This window comes from Ursus maritimus, unplaced genomic scaffold, assembly GCF_017311325.1.
Source record: "Ursus maritimus isolate PB19 unplaced genomic scaffold, ASM1731132v1 scaffold_16, whole genome shotgun sequence".
NCBI classification, from domain to species: Eukaryota; Metazoa; Chordata; class Mammalia; order Carnivora; family Ursidae; genus Ursus; species Ursus maritimus.
This window is the reverse complement of record NW_024424008.1, coordinates 20,678,713-20,698,144: the sequence shown is the minus strand read 5'-3', so window position 1 is coordinate 20,698,144 and position 19,432 is coordinate 20,678,713. Positions and strand designations below refer to the sequence as shown.

Here is a 19,432-nt window from a genome sequence, read left to right as displayed (position 1 = left end):
TGTGCTCGCTCTCTCTCACACACAAATAAATAAATAAAACCTTTAAAAAAAAAAGGGAAAAAGAAAAAACTTTTTGATCCAATCTATCCAGGATCATATGCTGTATATCGTTTCTATGTGACTTTAGTCTCTTTTAATCTAGAACTATTCCTCAGTCTTTGTCTTTCATGACCTTGACATTTTAAAAAAATACAGTCCATTTGATTTGTAGAATGTTTCTCAATTTATATTTATCTGATATTTCCTTGTGATTAGATTCAAGTTATGCATTTTTGGCAGGAATGNACAGGTGATGTGTCCTTCTCAGATGATGATTTGTCCCATCACTGGTATTAACTTTAATCATTTAGTAAAAGTAGTGTCTGCCATGTATCTCCACTGTAAAGTCACTCTTGCCTCCTTTATAACCAATAAGTATCTTTAGACTAGATACTTTTTCATCTATTGATGAAAAAACTGAGGCTCAGAGAAGTTATTAGTTGTCCAAGATCACACAGCTTAAACGTGCCAGAGCACAAATTCAAACTCCATTTTGTAGGCTCCCACACTTGAGTTCTTCAAAAGCATCCCACTGCTTCCTAGACCAGTCACCAGTAGCTCAAGTATCTTAGTCTAATGCCCTTACCATGAGCACTGGGGAAAACAATATGAGGACATCATGGCCCACAGAATCCTGGTACTTCTCTGGTCTTAAGAACTAGCACAGTCCTAGCCGCTGAGTCTCTAGAGCTGCTTCTAAAGTGCTAGAAATCCTGGGGCACCTGGGTGGCTCAGTCATTAAGCATCTGCCTTCGGCCTACGGCGTGATCCCAGGACCCTGGGATCGAGCCCCACATCGGCCTCCCTGCTCTGCTGGGAGCCTGCTTCTTCCTCTCCCACTCCCCCTGATTGTGCTCCCTCTCTCACTGCTGTCTCTCTTGTCAAATAAATAAATAAAATCTTAAAAAAAAAATTAAAATAAAGTGCTAGAAATCCTGAGGGCACTACTTTATACCCAAGCTCCCTACTCTCTGGACAATGAATCTGGGAGAGAGCACTGGAGAAGTCAGCAGAAGATGGAAATGTATATGCATCAGAACACCAGGCTGAACAAGGAGAACCTAAAATCACCCCTTCCCTAAGTCCATCTCCATCACAGCCTGACCCTCTGTCTGGCCACCTGAAACTTTTCTTTTTGAGCTGCTATTTCTTTCTAAATTTTTTGTTTTAATTTTACTTTTGAAATACATTGTTATTCCAATCCCTATGGTTCAAAACTCAGTGTGGCACACCCACTAAAAGGGCCATAATGAAAAAGACAAATAATAACAAGTGTTTGCATGGATGTGGAAAAATGGAACCCTAATATATTGCTGGAGGGAATGTAAAATGGTATAGCTGCTTTGGAAAACAATCTGTCAGTTCCTCAAAAGTTCACACATAGAGTTAGCATTTAATCCACTACTGGTACAGATGCAAATTAAATAAAACAAACGTACATTTAAAACCTTGTATGTACATGTTGATAACATTATTCATAATAGTCAAAAAGTAGAAATAAGCCACGGTACCTGGCTGGCTCAGTCAGATGAGCGTGTGACTTTTGATCTTGGGGTTGTGAGTTCAAGCTCCTCGTTGGGTGTAGAGATTACTTAAATAATTTTTTTTTTAAGTGGAGGGGCACCTGTCTGGCTCAGTTGGTTAAGCGTTCAACTCTTGATTTCAGCTCACATCATGATCTCAGAGTTGTGAGATCAAGTCCTACATCAGGCTCCATGCTAGGTGTGGAGCCTGCTTAAGATTCTCTCTCTCTCTCTCCCTCTCCCTCTTCCTCTCCCCTCCTCTCTGAATAAAATAAAATAAAATAAAATAAAATAAAATAAAATAAAATAAAATAAAGTAAAGGGAAACAACCCAAATGTCCACCAATTGGTGTGGTATACCCATACAATGGAATATTATTTGGTAACAAAACAAGAACTGATCCATGCTACAACACAGATAAACCTTGAAAAGATCTTGCTGATGAAAGAAACCAGTCACAAAAGACCACATATTACCTGATGCCATTTATATGAAATGTCCAGAATAGGCAAATCTATAAAGACAGAAAGTAAAAACAGAAAAAGGTTGCCTGGGGTGGTTTGGGAGGGCGGGGTACAGGAGTGGGGGAGATGACAAATGAATGCTAATGAGTAAAAGTTTTCCTTTTAGAATAATTAAAATGCTCTAAATTGATTGTGGTGATGGTTGCACAACTCTATGAATATACTAAAAACCACTGAATTGTACAGTTTAAATGGGTGGATTGTGTGATGTGTGAATTATAGCTCAATAAAGCTATTTTATAAGTTAATGTTATAAAATAGTAAATCCTAAGAAATCTCACAACACACACCCCACTCATTTTTACAGCCCTGTTCCAGTAAGTAACTACTTTGTTATTTTACATAGGGTTTCTCTGTGCAAATTTGAATATACTTTCTTATCCCTACTTCTTTCACAAAATATGCACTCTTCTGCATCTTCCTTCTTTCATTTAATATATCCTTTGAGATCTTTCCGTATCAGCACTTAGAGAATACCCTAATTCTTGTTTGTGGTTTAATATTTTTCCCTTGTGTGAACATACCCATTTATTTAACTTGTTTCCCCTGACACACTTAGGGTTTGTTTCCAATCATTTGCTATAAGCAACAATGATGCAATGCTTGTTCTTTCTTTTTAACTTGATTTCATCAGGTCTCCTTTTGTTCCTGGACTGCAGTGAGGCAAAAAGGAACAGAAACTACTTCAGAGTTAATCAAAACTGGGTCTGCGTCTGGCCTCCTCTGCTAACTAGTTGTGACTCTCAGAAAGTTACTTGTATTTTCTGAGTCTTAATTTCCTCGCTTGTGAAATGGGCAAAATCCCTGGGGGAAAAGGCAGAAGGTCGATAATGGATTATAACACCTTGAGGGTAAACAATAATCCAGGAGTCCAGATAATGCTTAAAAAAAGGAGGAGGAAGAGAAGGAGCTGATAGCTGATCTATCTAAAAAACACCTGGTAATAAATATAGAAGGAAAGAGAGAATCAGAAAATCATCCTTTTATAGATACCAATTGACCTAGGCCATGATTATCAGTAGATGTTAAACCCAGTGGATAAAAACTGTTGAGGAACAGGATATTCAAACAATCTCAAAGTATCACCCCACAGACTGTTTATTAATTACAAAGGGAAACAGGTACCTTTACAATGAAGCAATCAGGCAATACCACTTCATCCAAAAGACCAAATCTTACATCACCAGTGATGTTACAAACTGACACTATGTGTCACCTAAGGTGATACAAAGAAAAGGATGGAACACTGTCTATATGGAATTCCTACTACAAGTGTTTAACCTGAGTCTGATAAAGAAAAAACAATCAGACCAATCCAATTTACCAAGGCAACAGACTTGGAATCTTCAAAATTTCAATGTTTCAATGTAGCGGTATTATGGTTACATGGGAGAACTTTCTATCTCTTAAGCGATACATGCTCCATTAGGCAGAGGTAAAGTGTTGTAATGTCTGCAACTCACTTTCAAGTGATTAATTGGGAAAAAGTGTGCGTGTGTGTGTGTGTGCTCGTGCACGTGTGCACAGATGCAGAAAGAGAAAGCAAAGGGTATATGAAATGTTCACTGTAAGATTTTTGCAATTTTTCTACATATCTGAAAGTTTTTAAAATGAGTTGGGGGAAGAAATAAAATAAAACATGTAACCCATTTGGCACCCAGTAGATGCTATGATAATTCACATCATGGTTTCAACTAACTCAACAGATGGAAGAAAAGCTCCTCCCTGTGTGCCTGAAGGTAAATGAGCCATATCAAACTAAATGCCACCAGCCAGTCCTGCCTTCATGAAGTTTATACTTTTGGTCAGAAGGCAAGGCAAAAATAGGAAGCAGCTGGAGATGCTTTTGGTTTTGGTTCCAGAAAATCTACCTAGGGCCATCTGCAACTTTTTTTTTTTTAATTAGGTAACTTAAAAAAAAAAAAGTTACTTAACCTCACTAAGAATTATTTCCTCATTTATATGGAAAAAAGTGGAACAAAAATCTACCACCTAAATTTGAGATTATAAAACGGCATACATAATACACCTTTGTAAAACATCTTTTATTGAGGACTCTCATTAAAAGACAGTAGTCTCCTAGAATAAAAGTGGGGAAGAAGGAAGGCTCCTGATGGTTTCATCTTTATTTACTTACCAGAAAACCCAGCACAGAATCTTGCATTTAGTTTAAGCTCACAAATACTGAAGAAGTGACAATAAGACATTATGAGACAGAAAGCCTTAAAAAGTCTTTTGGAATACAAATGCCACTGGAATTAAAGAAAAAATGACATGAGGAGGCCCAGTCAGACACAGCAGCACCTTAACAACAACACGTATTTATGTACATAGAAATTTGCCAAAGTCCTTTTATACACATTATCTCATTTTGGTCTCACAATAACCCCCATTTTATAGAAGAAGAAACTGAGACTTGAAAAGATAAATTTCACATGCTGCAGAGCTCAAATCTGTATTTGCTCCACCCGGCCACATAAGAATAGAAATAACTCATAGCTTGTGATCCTCACAGTCTTTTCCCCAGGGTCTCTGCTGGGGCACAGTGAGTTACTGATGGCCACTCCTAAATTCATACCTTTTCTACAGAAAAATGTCAAAAATCTGCCCTGGGATTGCTTCTATCAATATTCAGAAAGATGAACAGTCAGACCTTTTACCCACCTGATTCAGATATTTAAAAAGTGGAGCTTAAATTCCTCTTTCTGGTGTGGTGGTGAGACTGAGATGGAGAGGAAGTGAGCAGAAGGGGTTATTTTCATCTCAAGGATCATGCTGTCCACATTTTAGTGAAGCTAACCATAACTCAAAAATAAAAATTTTCTGCAGAATTTTCTGGGGAAAACTCTTGGCTGCTTGTTTCAGTTCACTTTTTAAATATCATGCTGTGTTGTAGGCAGAGATGATTTATTTTATTTCTTCCTTCCAGAGGTTTCCATATTATTTTACATACTAACCTTTATTATTATAGCCTTCACAAAAACTAGCAGGAACTCTGTGATTCCATTTTCGCCCACTTTCCATTCACCCATCACAACTTCCTTCCTTTAGTAAGAGTTTAGCTCAAGGAGCTAATGGACTTGGCAAAGGTATGTAGAAATGGCACTGTCAAAGACCATTGATAAGAATTTAAATCAGGGGGCAATTAAAGAGAAACTGTTCATGCCCTCTGACCCAGCATTTCTACCCCCAGGAATGTATCCTACAGAAATATTCCCACAAGTTCATCACAAAAGGATGTGTTCTCCATAGGCAGCAACCTCTACGACATCGGCCAAAGCAACCTTTTTCATGACACATCCCCAAAGGCAAGAGAAACAAAAGATAAAATGAATTTATGGGACTTCATCAAGATTAAAAGTTTCTGCACATCCAAGGAAACAGTCAGAAAAACTAAGAGGCAGCCCACGGAATGGGAGAATATATTTGCAAATGACACTACAGATAAAGGACTGGTATCCAAGATCTACAAAGAACTTCTCAAACTCAATACACGAGAAACAAATAAACAAATCAAAAAATGGGCAGAAGAAATGAACAGACACTTTTCCAATGAAGACATACAAATGGCTAACAGACACATGAAAAAATGTTCAAAATCATTAGCCATCAGGGAAATTCAAATCAAAACCACACTGAGATACCACCTTACGCCAGTTAGAATGGCAAAAATAGACAAGGCAAGAAACAACAATTGTTGGAGAGGATGTGGAGAAAGGGGATCCCTCCTACATTGTTGGTGGGAATGCAAGTTGGTACAGCCACTCTGGAAAACCGTGTGGAGGTCCCTTAAAAAGTTAAAAATTGAGCTACCCTATGATCCAGCCATTGCACTACTGGGTATTTACCCCAAAGATACAGACGTAGTGAAGAGAAGGGCCATATGCACCCCAATGTTCATAGCAGCAATGTCCACAATAGCTAAATCGTGGAAGGAGCCGAGATGCCCTTCAACAGATGACTGGATTAAGAAGTTGTGGTCCATATATACAATGGAATATTACTCAGCTATCAGAAAGAACGAGTTCTCAACATTTGCTACAACATGGACAGCACTGGAGGAGATAATGCTAAGTGAAATAAGTCAAGCAGAGAAAGACAACTATCATATGATTTCTCTCATCTATGGAACATAAGAACTAGAATGATCAGTAGGGGAAGAAAGGGATAAAGAAAGGGGGGGTAATCAGAAGGGGGAATGAAACATGAAAGACTATGGACTATGAGAAACAAACTGAGGACTTCAGAGGATAAAAAATCATTATTAATAAAAAAAAATACATGGAAAAAAAAAAAAAAAAAAAAAAAGGATGTGTTCTCAAATGCTCACTGCAGTGGTGCCTACCGGCCATGAAAACAGGTAAGTTAGAGCAACATGCAAATATGTGGGACAACGGCTCAAAATATATTGAGAGACAGCAAGCAGAATTATATATAATAATATCCTTAGTATATGTGTGGGGGGGAAATGACAGAAGAATATACGTCAAAATCTCAAAGTTGATTAACTTCGTGAGGTGGAATTAAGGGGAATTTCCCCTATCCACTTCATTGTGTATTTCTATAATAAATTTTGATTAACCTTATGTTATGTCTAGACTAAAAAAAAAATTAAGATATATATTTATGTGCCCCTTGCCATCCTTTCCTCTTCACTTTGGAAGGAGCTAGTGCTCCACCTGTATTACTACCTCAAGTAACATCAAAGGTAGAGTACCAGCTCTAGAAGTTCACATTCTTACAGAATGACAGGATAGTGTTTAGAAAGGACACTTTTTAAAAAAGATTTATTTATTTATTTATTTATTTATTTATTTATTTATTTATTTATTTGAGAGAGTGCAGGTGGCTCTACACTGAGCATGGAGCCCAGTGTGGGGCTTGATCTCAGGATCCCAAGACCATGACCTGAGCTGAAATCGAGAGTCGAACGCTTAAGCAACTGAACCATCCAGGCACCCCTAGAAAGGACATTTAAAAATCACTTACAATATCCCCAATAATCGATATTACAGCCTGTAGGCTGATTAAATACTTTCAGTGACCAAGAAAATCACTACCTTTCTGAAGCAGCCCTTGATGTCTTCTAGCTTTGGTGTGACATTCCTAATGATGACATTCAGGAATGGCAACTGATCTAGACACCAATATCCATAGCATGTCAGGCTAAGCAAATGGAATCATTATCACATCCAAGAAAACTAACATTGTTACTGATTATCTAATATGCAACTTCCATTCAAAATTCCCCGTTTGTCCCCAAAATGTCTTTTATAGCTTTCTTTTTAACTCCAGAATCCAATGAAGGGTTACATGTTGCACTGGGTTGTCGTAGCCCTGGTCTCCTTTAATCTAGATCAGTCCCCTATATATTTTGTTTTATTTTGTCTTTCACGACATTGACATTTTCGAAGATCGCAGGCCAGCTGTTTTACAGTATGTCCCACAATCTGGATTTGCCTGATTATTTCCTCATGATTAGATTTAGGTTAAAATTTCTGGCAAGAATTCTGCATCAGTGATGTTGTGTACTTCTCATTGCCTCAGGTTGTCTAGTTATACTGCTATTTTTTTCTTTGTGTTACCACTATGGGTACTAAGAAAGGATCAGCTGATAAATAAACTATTTAAACCAAGAAATAAATACAATGTTAAAAACAGTTACTATGAGCATCAGCTATACCAGGCATAGTGCCAGGCATTTAAAACATATTATCATTTAAACCTCATAACAATCTTGCAAAAAAACTGAGGTTCAAAAAGGTTAAATAACTTGCCCAAAGACACATAAAGTGATTAAAAATATATATGTGTGTGTGCACGTGAACTCTCTGTCTCTCTCTTTCTTACACACACTTTATCATATGTCTCAGGGATCATGGTCTTCGTGAGGATCCTCCAGGGACAAGTGAAGAACTGTGACCTTAGACACATCTTGAGGAGACCTATCTAGTTTTCAGCCATTGGATTACTATAGAGAAGGAACTGAAAATAAATTATCTGCAGTTTATACAAAATTCTTCCACACTTGGAAGTGCTCTTATTTGGAGATGGGCCACATTTCCACCATAGCCAAGAAAATAGGGCAATGGTTCCATAAATTATTATAACATTCTGGTGTTTTGTTCTTTTTTTTTTTTTTTTTTTTACTATTCTGCAACAAAATGAGAAAAATAAAGACAATGTAGAGAATTACATAATGTTACATATGTTAGTACATAACACCTCAAAGGGTCCAGGTTTCAGGAATACCTTTTAATGGATTTGTTAAAAGCGTTTCACATTTGACACTTGCATTACTAAATACCCTCTTCCAATGCACTGATATTTCCTTTGAATGGACCCTCAGTGACTTAAGTTAATATACTCAATCAACAAACATTCGGAGTCCCTAATCTTTGCAAGACACTCTATTAGGTGCCTGGGAACAGTCTGGAGAGCTCTTTCTTGCTTCATGTCCCAGGTCAAAGGTCTCCTGCCCCTCTCAACAATAAGAAAGGATGAAAGCCTTTCTTGGGGCTGTGCTCTCCTAGCATGGCCTATGTAACTCTTTTCATGTGGCTACTTATGTTGCTCTCCCTCACCTGAGTGAATTCTTTCAAAGGAAACACTATCTTATTCAATACTGTATTCTTAGCACCATACATTTACAGCTGGGGGAAAATCAGTATAAATTAGCAGAATAAATACATTTCACCGATGAGGAAACTAAAGTTCAGAAAAAGAAGATAACATGTCCAACACCATACAGCTAATAAAAAAGTAGCAAGCCTCACCAGAGCTCCCTTCAAGTCCACTATGCCACATCTATACTTGGGTGAAGGAGAGAAATATCTTAGATGTCTGTCTGGAACTTCAAACTCAACATGGCTAAAAGTCCCTCCTTCTTGAACAAACAAACAAAAATCTGGTCTCTGTCCAGTTCTCCCTTTTTCTGAAAATGGCGTTCCTAGTTGCTCAAGGGAAAACTCAAATCATCTTTACTCCCCTTTCTCCCTACCCCCACATCCAATCAATCCGTAATCTTATCAATTATATTCCTTAAATTTAGCATCTCTCTAATCTCTTTCCTTCTCTCCAAGCCCTCTGCCACCACCCTAGATCCAAGCCATCATTATCCCTCTCATAGACTACAAGAATGACTTGCTACTTGTCCCCCATACATTGACTTTGCCCAATCCTCTCCTCCAATCTCTTCTTCACTTAACAGCCAAGGTGATGTTTTAATATCATTCTACATATATAATTCACCTAGCTATTCAAAGTCCTTTATTAGGTTCCTATTGCTCTTAGGATACAGACCAAAATTCATGTGAGGCTCAGAAAATTACCCACTTTCTAGACTCTGACCACCTCTCCAGCCTGGTCTGGTCTCTCTCCCCTTGCTCTGCTCCCATGTACAGATGGACCTCCTTTCAAATCCTCATTATTTACCAATCTTCCCTTCATACTTTGAACATGCAGTTTCCCTTGTCAGAAATCCTGTTTGTCTGCCTGTAAGCACCTCTCATTGACAACCTAAATTACTCCCACTCACTCTTCAAGTTTCTTGAAGTGTCACCTCCTACAGGAACCCTTCCGTGATTTCCCTAGACAAGGTGAAAGCACCAGTGAGGCACTCTTATTCCACCATATAGTACATTCCCTTTTGGCAGTAACAATCATCACACTGTGATTACTTGTCCAATGATTGTCTCCCTATTAGAACAGAAACTTCATGAGGGTAGGGGAAGCTTCTCTTTCTCTCTCCTTTTTAAAAAAGATTTTATTTATTTACTTATTTAGAGAGAAAGCATGCACATCCATGAGCAAGTGGGGGTGAGGGTGGCAGAGGGAAAGGGAGAAAGAATCTTAAGCAGGCTCCACACTGAGTGCAGAGCCCAATGAAGGGCTCTACCTCACAACTCTGAGATCATGACCTGAGCCAAAATCAAGAGTCAGACATTTAACCGACTGGGCTACCCAGGCACCCCAGGAAGCTTCTCTTTCCACCGATATATCCATAGTCCTTAAAACATAGTAGCTGCTCAATTAATATTTGTCATCAGAATTATGGGCTGGATGCAAACTGTAGCAGGCTATGCCATGAGGCCAAGTATACCAAAGGGCAAGGATCATTATCCATTTGCAAATATGTAAACAGAGGCAGAAAGAGATGCATAGTTATTCAAGGTCACAGACATAGTGATGGGGACAAATCTAACCATCATACAGCTCATTTGTCCCCTCAAAACACTAAACAGCATGGGTAGGAGATGGAGCATCTCAGCATAAGAAAATTAGGAACGAGGAGGTAGTAAGAGAGAGGTGTAGGAAGACAACTTCTTTTTTTTTTTTTTTTAAGATTTTATTTATTTATCTGACAGAGAGAGAGCCAGCAAGAGAGGGAACACAAGCAGGGAGAGTGGGGGAGGAAGAGGCAGGCTCCCAGCAGAGCAGGGAGCCAGATGCGGGACTCGATCCCAGGACCCTGGGATCAGGCCCTGGGCCAAAGGCAGATGCTTAACGACTGAGCCACCCAGGCACCTGGTAGGAAAACAGCTCCTGAATCTGCCTGTTACATTAGTTGCCTCCATACCAACAGTTAGACTCTCTATGCCTGGAAAAGCACTAATGCTAAACAAACAAACATAACCATCACCACACCCTTTTACTTAAGAGAACAAATTTAAAAAAATTTTTTTCATCCACAAAGAAGACACCACAGGAGGGAACACTGTTGCCACTCCAAGTGTCTTCAAAAAAAACAAATGGGCAGTTTGGCCACTTGGATTGCTCCACCAGAATCAACAGAAAAGATGGCCTTCCCACCACTTACTGGAGCAGGAATCAGGGGGAAAAAAACCAAAAAAAAAAAAAAAAAAAACTATTAAATGAGGAAGACGCTCTTTGAAGTCTTCTTTTTCTTTGGGAATTAAGAGAAATTTCATGTAAAGCATTTGGGTTTTGGTTTTTAAGTTTTTATTTATTTAAGTAATCTCTACACACACAACTTGGGGCTCAAACTTACAGCCCCAAGATCAAGAGTCACATGCTCTTTCTCCTGAGCCAGCCAGGCACCCCCATATAAAGCATTTTAAAGCCTTGCTGGCAGTTCTTAATACAGGTACCAATGAAAACTACAGTAACATGGGCTCAACTGCAACATCCACGAGCTGCTGAGGCCAAATTATGTCTGTCACAGAAGCCACAAACAAGGCCAAAGGGTCAGGCTCATTGCTGCTCATCCTGCCTAGCACCCACTGCAAGAAAAGGAAAAGTCAAAGCTTCCAAGCGGACTCTGTAGAATAAATACTTACAAGTCTACCTCTACGCTGGAGGTTCTGGGTGAGGTAGAGAAGGGGTGGGGAGGGTATTCAGAGATTTGAAAAGACTTAGAGACTTGATATATTGGTGTAGAGGGAAATTTTGAAACAGAGAGGAAAAGTGAGAATTGTAAATGGGGAAACAGGGAAACTGGAAGAGACAGAGGGGTGGGGCAAGGAAGGCACAGGCAAAAGGGGTAAGGTGCCCAGGAGAATAGACAGTAAGCATCAGGGAAAGGTAGAGAGAAGCAAAGCCAGGCAATCTTTCCCCAAATCCCAAAGCTGCTCATTGCATCTCAATAAATCACTCTACTACAAAGCCCATACAGTGGAACGTCCTTTGCATTCCGTAACAAGCAGCATTTAATGAAGCATCACCCAGCTGCAACTTTGGAGACCTAAGGGTCTGAATTGAAAATGAAGAAAATTTGTTCAGCAGCAAAAGACAACCAGGAATGACTTTCACCCAATGCCTGACCTGGCTATAAAAAGGTTTGGCATTTTAAAGTTAAGCATAAAATGCTTTGGCATTTCTCCTTCTTTTGACATCCCAGGAGGGGGTGTGGTTGACCCCAAATCCATTCATTTCCAAGGTTGTAGATCTCTCAGCTAAGACCGGCCCCATCTGTTCTGGAGTCAGCCAGCTGTTTATCCCAAAGTAACATTTATTGCACTAATCATCTTAATAACTCTTACAAGAGCCAAAATCATACAAGCCAGAATGCTTTCTATCCTATTAAATGTGTCAGTTCGCTTAAAACCCCCCCAAAACAAACAAATAAAAACCCCACTTCTATGTTCCTTGGTTTCCCTGGCCAGGATCACTCCTCCTTTCAGAAGATACCTTCTGGGTACCTTTCAGTAATGGCAAATGAAGGTTAACAGTGTTTCTAACTTTCCCTTTCCCTTTCCCTAATGCGTTAAAATGAACCAGGGTTTCCCTAATGATCCGTTCTCCAAACCGTTAGTTGTGACTGGTGACTGTGCCTCACGAAAAGGCAGCTCGTTATGGTACCATTGTCAGTGGCAAGGAGCCTACTGAAACATAATTTAAAACACTCATACGAGCACAAATCTGTCGGCTCCACTTCCAAACAATCCTGCAGTGGGAAGAAGAAAAACACTTAACAAAAATGCTGCTTCCAGCAGCCTAAGAGAAGCTTCCCCCAGACACGTGAAATGTTTCTGACTGGCAGGGAGTGCACCATTAAAGGACACTGTCACCTCAAATCAGCAAAAAAAGGCGAGACAAACGACACAGACACACACGCATAAAATAGAGCCTCACAAAACTTAACCTACTCAGAAGCACGCTCATCTTAAAAATAAATAGCGTGTGCTTGCCCAAGCGACATAAAAATGTTCTAAAGTAGTGCAACCACATTAAATCACTGTCTCCATTTCTCCCCACGCATCACCCCTTCCCACTCAAACCTCAGCACTCGGGGCCGTATGTGACAGGACTGCAGTCCCCCACCTCTGCCTTCTGATTTTTCAAGAGCACTTCCCAACATCCTCCCCAGCCCAGCCCCCCCTCTCCAATCCTCAAAAAGGTTGAGGGGAGTTGCGACTAGGGAATTGGCAGGAATCGGTCCTCCGGCGGGGGAAGGTTGCTAGAGTTGTTCTTTGCAGTGACCCAAATTGCACAGAGCTTTTCACTTAGCAGCACTTCAGAACACCTCTCCAATCCTCCCGCCCCCATCTTCCCAAAAGAAAGCCTTGAGAATTAAGCGGGAGGAATAACTTGGTAGAACCATTTGAATAAATCACTTCAACTCACCTGGTTTGGGATATTTCTCCCCACCCCAGGCATAAACAGAAATGATGTGCGAATGAGTCACGCAGGCAAGGAAACGTGTTGCGATGTCCTAAGTCCAAGGGCTGGAGTCAGTCCCTGCCCTGGTGCTGCTGCTACTCTTAGCTCAGCTGGAGCAAGCGGCAATCGCAAGCCCAGCAGCAGCAGGGGGGTGGATAGACCGTAGCACAATGAATGCAGTGGGGTTTTTGCAATGACATCATCCCTCTGTCCGAAAGGCCCCAATAGCCATGCTCAGGAGCGGTGCATTCTGGGAATCGTAGTCTTCTAAAGCCCTGGCAGGACACCGAGGCTATCGCGGGAACTACAATGCCCAAAATGCGCCAAGGTCGGACGCGCCCAGAGCGGGCCAAAGGAGTGCAGGGGACTCGGCCGCCATGTTAGGAGTGCCGGGAACAGTCCGCGGATCCTGGCTGAGGTTTTAGGCAGCGCGCGAGCCGAATGGTGGTGCGGTGGGGACGGTGAGGTGGAGGATAAACCGGTTGGAGAGCCTAGGACCCAAACCTGGGGACACGGGTGTGGACGCGGCAACTGGGGACAGATTGTAGGGCGGATCCGGCTGGAGGCAGTTATCAGGAGGCCGACTGGGCCTGGGCCTTACGGTCCAGTGGGTTGTATAGGCACCCTACCGGTCCTGGTCCTTTTTCTTATTAAGGGATTGAGGGAGTCAGTTTACTTCTGGGCCCAGAGCATCACTTAGGCCCGCTAACAGGAACCTCGGAGCGGTTGGCGTCTTTGTTGGGCTGCGCGGACCCCGGACGGCCATCCTTCTCACTTAGGTCGGAGAAGCCCCTTCCACCCACGGAGTTGGGTTATTCCTCCGGATTTATAGTTATCTTTTTGTCACTTATATTCCAGCCTTCCTTATTCCTCCGCAAGGTTCCGGACCGTCATTGGTTTTTCATACAGGAATGACTTGCCAGAAGGGTCCAAGAAATCGATGTTGGCTCTAATAACCAAGCTGTAAAGGGACGGTGCTTTGGCGCCCCAATTAAGACTAACGTCCAAAGGTGTAACACCCGGTTTAAAATGCCAGGGATTTTATTGATGATAGCCCTATTGACAGCTGGCGGTCGGTTTCGAAGTAACGTGGGTTCTTGGATAAACTTAGAGTGTAGGCTAAAATACTGCGAAGACAGGATGTTCATTAGAAGCATGGATCACCAACTTATTTTAAAAATACAGTTAGTGTTTCATTTGTGGTACTCCATATATACGATTACCTTAAGAATTAATTTTTTTTAACTAGCTGAAACCAAAGTTACTGGTATTTAAGTTATCTTGCTCAGTATCTCAAATGAACTGTATTTTTTTTTCAATTGTGTTACTAAAACAATGCTGTGTATTTGTTCTTTTTCAGAGTGTCTACACTATGAAAGATGGAAAATTTCTTTTTCTCCTGAGGGTATCTGAAGGGTTAAAAATGCCATATATATTTATGTTTTTCTCCCTCCCTTTTGCACAGTTATTCTGAAAACAAAATTACTCACTTGTTACTTTGGGTCATTAACGGTATGCATTTCACCTCTCTGTTAGTAGTTAGTAATATCACAGCTGATGGATGGATTCTCCTATCGGAAAAGCTAAAGAGAGTGATTAAAAATAATAAAACATGGTAGAAACAGTCTTTCAGATGTATACACATGATAACTACAAAAACATAGAAGAATCATCATCTGTCATGTTTCTGGGAACAGGTCACAAGATGAAAGGCTTTGTTTCATTTTTAACAAAGGTAATATGTGTTCGTCTCATTTATCCATGCAGTACAACAATGGGAAAGGCTCATACAAATATTTCTGGTATTCAGAAACACCTTTGCAAGTAATTGTGGTAAGTATAGGAAAGGGAACAAAATGTTTGCTGTTTTCTTTCTGACCTTCAGTATAACTATGGACGTGTTTTACATTTAACAGAGAGAAAAGAGTGGACAGCTTTGCATTTAGGCTTAGTTTCAAACTCTTAAATCATTTTTCGGGGTTGGTGGTTCACTGGTGTGTCTTATTTTACAAATCTATAGTGAATCTTGTTCGTGGTATAAAATATTTCTTTATATAAGCAATAACCTCAATCTGAGTTATTATGGAAGACAGATTTTCGGGGGTGGGGCAGATTGCTTAGAAATCTCATGAGTGAGAAACTAGACCTGTATAATGCAGTGATTTCTATAATTTATAATTTGTCATATGTTTGGGTAGTTTGAAGTTTTTACAGGCTTACATCCAGTAGACATCTAACCATAATGAAAAAATATCTGTTTAATATCTAGGGGGGAAAAAAAAGAGTCCATGATTTAACCTTTAACTTTTAGGGGAAAATTCTGCATTCTTCCTTAGAAATTTTATTTACAAAGCTAATATTTGAGGAGTTGGTGACACCAGCTTCTGAAAGAATAACCTCAGTGTCCCAGAGAAAGCATTGGGTTAGGAGAACTGAAAAGTGGGATTAAGAATGCCTTAGGTGGAATAAGCAATTTACATTCTTTTCATCTCAGAAAAGTATTAGGGTTTTGGTTTGTATTATAATTATAGGTAGCTCATTAAAGAGTATTGAGTCATTTGCTCATATGGCAAGAGTTTTTCAACAGTTTTAAGTGTCAGGATCACCTGTAGAACTCTAAAAATATATAGCTATCATCCACTCATCACTGTTGAATTATTCTACCAGGTTGGAACCAGTTATTCTATATTTTTAAAACTATGAGGGAGTGTATAGGAGTAGGGTACAGGTGTCCTCTACATCCTGTATTTGTGTTTATTGTGGTACATTACGTTAGTAATAACAAAAGTTTAGGCAAAGATTTTAGTCTTATTACTAATTATACCCATAAATGAATTCTGAAAATGTGTAGATGAGGAAATGATCTGGAGATCAATTTATACATTGGTGAGGGAGTGGGTTAGGGGAGAAGATTTCAGTTTAGCCTTATGAGTACTGTGATATCCTGACTTACCTAAATATTTCTTAGAGTGAGAATTTAGCATAATATCGAGAAAGTAATGATAAGAGACACTTACCCAAGTAAGAGCTCATACTATCACAAGATTATGGTAAAGCTATTCAGATATTTAGAAGAATCAAGAATCTAGAAAAAGGCGGGGCTCCTGGGTGGCTCAGACATTAAGCGTCCGCTTTCGGCTCAGGGCTTGATCCCGGCATTCTGGAACCAAGCCTGCCTCTTCCTCTCCCATTCCCCCTGCTTGTGTTCCCTCTCTCGCTGGCTGTCTCTCTCTCTCTGTCAAATAAATAAAATCTTAAAAAAAAAAAAAAAAAAGAATCTAGAAAGAGGCAATAAGATACTAGGATATTCTGAAAATAATTTTTCTTTTTTTCAGTAACTCCTTTCCTTTCCCTGAATCCTAAATTCATTAAATTATTGATGTTATCTTAGTATTCTTGATATTTAGGTAAATGATATACAATAGAGTATCTTTTTAGCTCCAGATCATTTGATTCAGTACTGAATTTGTCTGGGATCTTTACACTGAAAATCCTATAACATTATGTCATTAAAGAATAAATGCAAGATCCAAGAGGACAAACATTTGAAGTGATTAAAGCAGCCCTAGGATTCAAGCACTTAATGGATCCATCTTTAGAGGAGGGAAGCCCTCTTGGATATGGAATATGACGACTGACTTTTGTATTTTGAGGAATGTTGGCCTGGATTCTGCTGCTTCAGTTTGAAATCTATCTTTAATGGCTTGCTCAGTATCACAGACATTAGTAACATTCTAAGCCTCATTGATAATAGCAGGCTCTGTAGGGATGTTGATAAAGATTAAAATAATCTATGTAAAGTGTTTAGCAAAGGACTTCGGAACACTTAAATTTGTGGTGGATTGTTTGTTTGTTTTTTTAACAGTTGGGTAAACTAATTTTTTATTGGCTATTTTTAAAAATTAGCCACAGAGTAATTAGAGCACCGAGGACAGGGATTAACTAAGATACAGTCTTCCTACAATTTGTTAAGTCAAATTTGTATGACCAAATTCCTAGCAAAATACAGTTCCATTTCTTCCTTTCATGTAGTGATACAGGGCAACAATCTTCTTCAGCGCATACTACTAAAAGGAATGTAAAATGCCTGTTACTGAGTTATGTTCCTAAAAGATGATAATTGTGCCTGAGTGACTAAAGTTAAAAAAATTACATAACAATTTTAGCTTGTGTACTTATGTAGCTTGAAGAAGCCCCAAGTTGATTTTGAAAATCATGTTCTGTCTTTGTTGAGAATCACTGTATTATTCCCTTAAATTAGAAAATCATGTGCTAAATTATGAAAAATGTTAGAATTGTTTCATATCTTACAAAGTTCTAAAGTAATGCTTCTATAATCTAAGCTATGAAATTTGAGAGAACAGCTCTGTTGTCTGCCTTTCTGTATCTCTTTTCCAAAATAGAATTTTCTTACCTATCAGAAATGGAATGTCAGTAACCAAAGGTGCTGAAGACCCAGTAGTTACATTAGAAATTATTCTAACCTGATCAGAGTTGAGACAAGCAAATTTAAAAGGGAAAGAAAATTTTACCAAAAGGTATCTTTTAAGACCTCACCTTAGATTAAGTTAGATGTTTTCTAGTGTACATTCTTAGGAGTGAACACAAATAAGCATGACACACACAGTTTAGCAGTTGGACTTTCTCTACGGTAGATCTTAACTCATTCTGAAAACTTTAATATTTCATATTTTAAACACTTTGACTTAATATTCAGGAAACTAAAATGAATTTTTTCTGGTCTTACTTAGTTGACCCATTGTGTTTGTAACAAATGGGCATAATTTTAGCTGCTGGATTTTATAGGCCACTGAAGGTAAATGCAGTAAATATCCCCGGGTCAAGATTTAAAATCCGAATGTCCATAATTAATGATTAACCAGAAAAGCAAGCCCTGTTTATTCTATGATTCTATTTTTTCATTTTTTAATAGGTTTGGGTAATTGTTGGACTAGAAAATATTTCTTTGCAACAGTAAGTATGTGAAGATGAATTTCATCAAATATAAATGTTAATGAATATAAAGCCTTTTAAGGAAACTATGGAGATGTGTAGTTGTAAGCAATTATGCAAGTGGGCACATACTTAATATTCTTGATCTAGAGTCTTTGAGGGTCCTGTATGGATTTGAACTTGCAGTAAAGGTTAATCCTCAATAGGTTGTATCTTAAAACCTTTTAGGAAATGTTCATCAGTTACCCTCTTAACACCTAACTCCTGATTTGATGAATTTAGCATATAGGTGTTTATCAAATTGAATAGTCTGAGGACTTGTTTGAGCTACTCCACCACCAGAAGATAAAAATTAGGGGCGCCTGGGTGGCACAGCGGTTAGGCGTCTGCCTTCGGCTCAGGGCGTGATCCCGGCGTTATGGGATTGAGCCCCACGTCAGGCTCCTCCGCTATGAGCCTGCTTCTTCCTCTCCCACTCCCCCTGCTTGTGTTCCCTCTCGCTGGCTGTCTCTATCTCTGTCGAATAAATAAATAAAATCTTAAAAAAAAAAAAAGATAAAAATTAGTAACTATAATCTTAAGTGACATTTTTTTTTAACACTTTGAGCCAAAGAAACCCTCAGCTTTCTTCCTTCCCTATCCTCTCCCTGCAGACTTTTAGTCATTACTATGGTATCAAGTGGGATCTTAGAGTTTCTTAGTAATCGTCCCCATCGAACTGGATGATGTTTATTCTATTAGTTCATTGTCGGTATATTGGAGCCACTTCCTTGTATTTCATAGTATTTTATATACAAGACGAAAATGGAGAAAAGCTTACATTTTAAGAGTTTTGACACGTGGTGAAATAAAGTAATTGCAGAAGTGGTAACCTAAAACAAACTGCAAATAACATTGACATACTAGAGCGCTTACATTGCAGTTGCTATTGAAACTAAATAGCATCTTACATAAGTGTAGTAATAAATGACCTTTACCAGTTTCCTGCTATTTCAATGGAATACTTCAGTAACAATAGTATGGTTCATTTACTCTGTCTCAACAATTGTGAATGTGGTGAAAAGTTAAGTGTTACTTTTGGTGATGAATTTTACATTTATTACCTTCTTTTATGTTTGACAGTCTCAATGCAAGTATGTTTATGTCAAGTCTGCTTTGTTTACTCTTTGTATGTTTAATGCTGGGCATTACGCTTGTTTCGAGTTTCAGTCCCATGACCCATTTTCAGTATTCATGTTTGTGTGTCTTTCCAAAATTGTTTGCTTCTTTGT

The 19,432-nt window shown here is 39.1% G+C and overlaps 1 protein-coding gene and 1 long non-coding RNA gene across 9 annotated transcripts in view; one reads left to right on the top strand and one right to left on the bottom strand.

Annotated features, from left to right (window-relative positions):
• Window positions 1-13,338, bottom strand: part of RAB30 (RAB30, member RAS oncogene family) — a 75,540-nt gene extending 62,202 nt beyond the window's left edge. For all 3 annotated transcript variants that reach the window (XM_040630966.1, XM_008704371.2, XM_008704370.2), the window contains exon 1: window positions 13,173-13,338. The gene's annotated coding sequence lies outside the window, so the exon portion shown is untranslated. The remainder of the gene's footprint in view (window positions 1-13,172) is intronic.
• A 233-nt stretch (window positions 13,339-13,571) lies between these two features.
• LOC103675327 overlaps window positions 13,572-19,432 on the top strand; it is a 21,965-nt gene continuing 16,104 nt past the window's right edge. For 3 of the 6 annotated variants that reach the window (XR_571805.2, XR_005835012.1, XR_571806.2), the window contains exons 1-2: window positions 13,577-15,041; window positions 18,142-18,182. This is a non-coding gene — a long non-coding RNA (uncharacterized LOC103675327). Of the gene's footprint in view, window positions 15,042-16,723; window positions 18,183-19,432 lie in introns of all 6 variants that reach the window. The other 3 variants (XR_571804.2, XR_571807.2, XR_571808.2) reach the window with 3 other exon arrangements.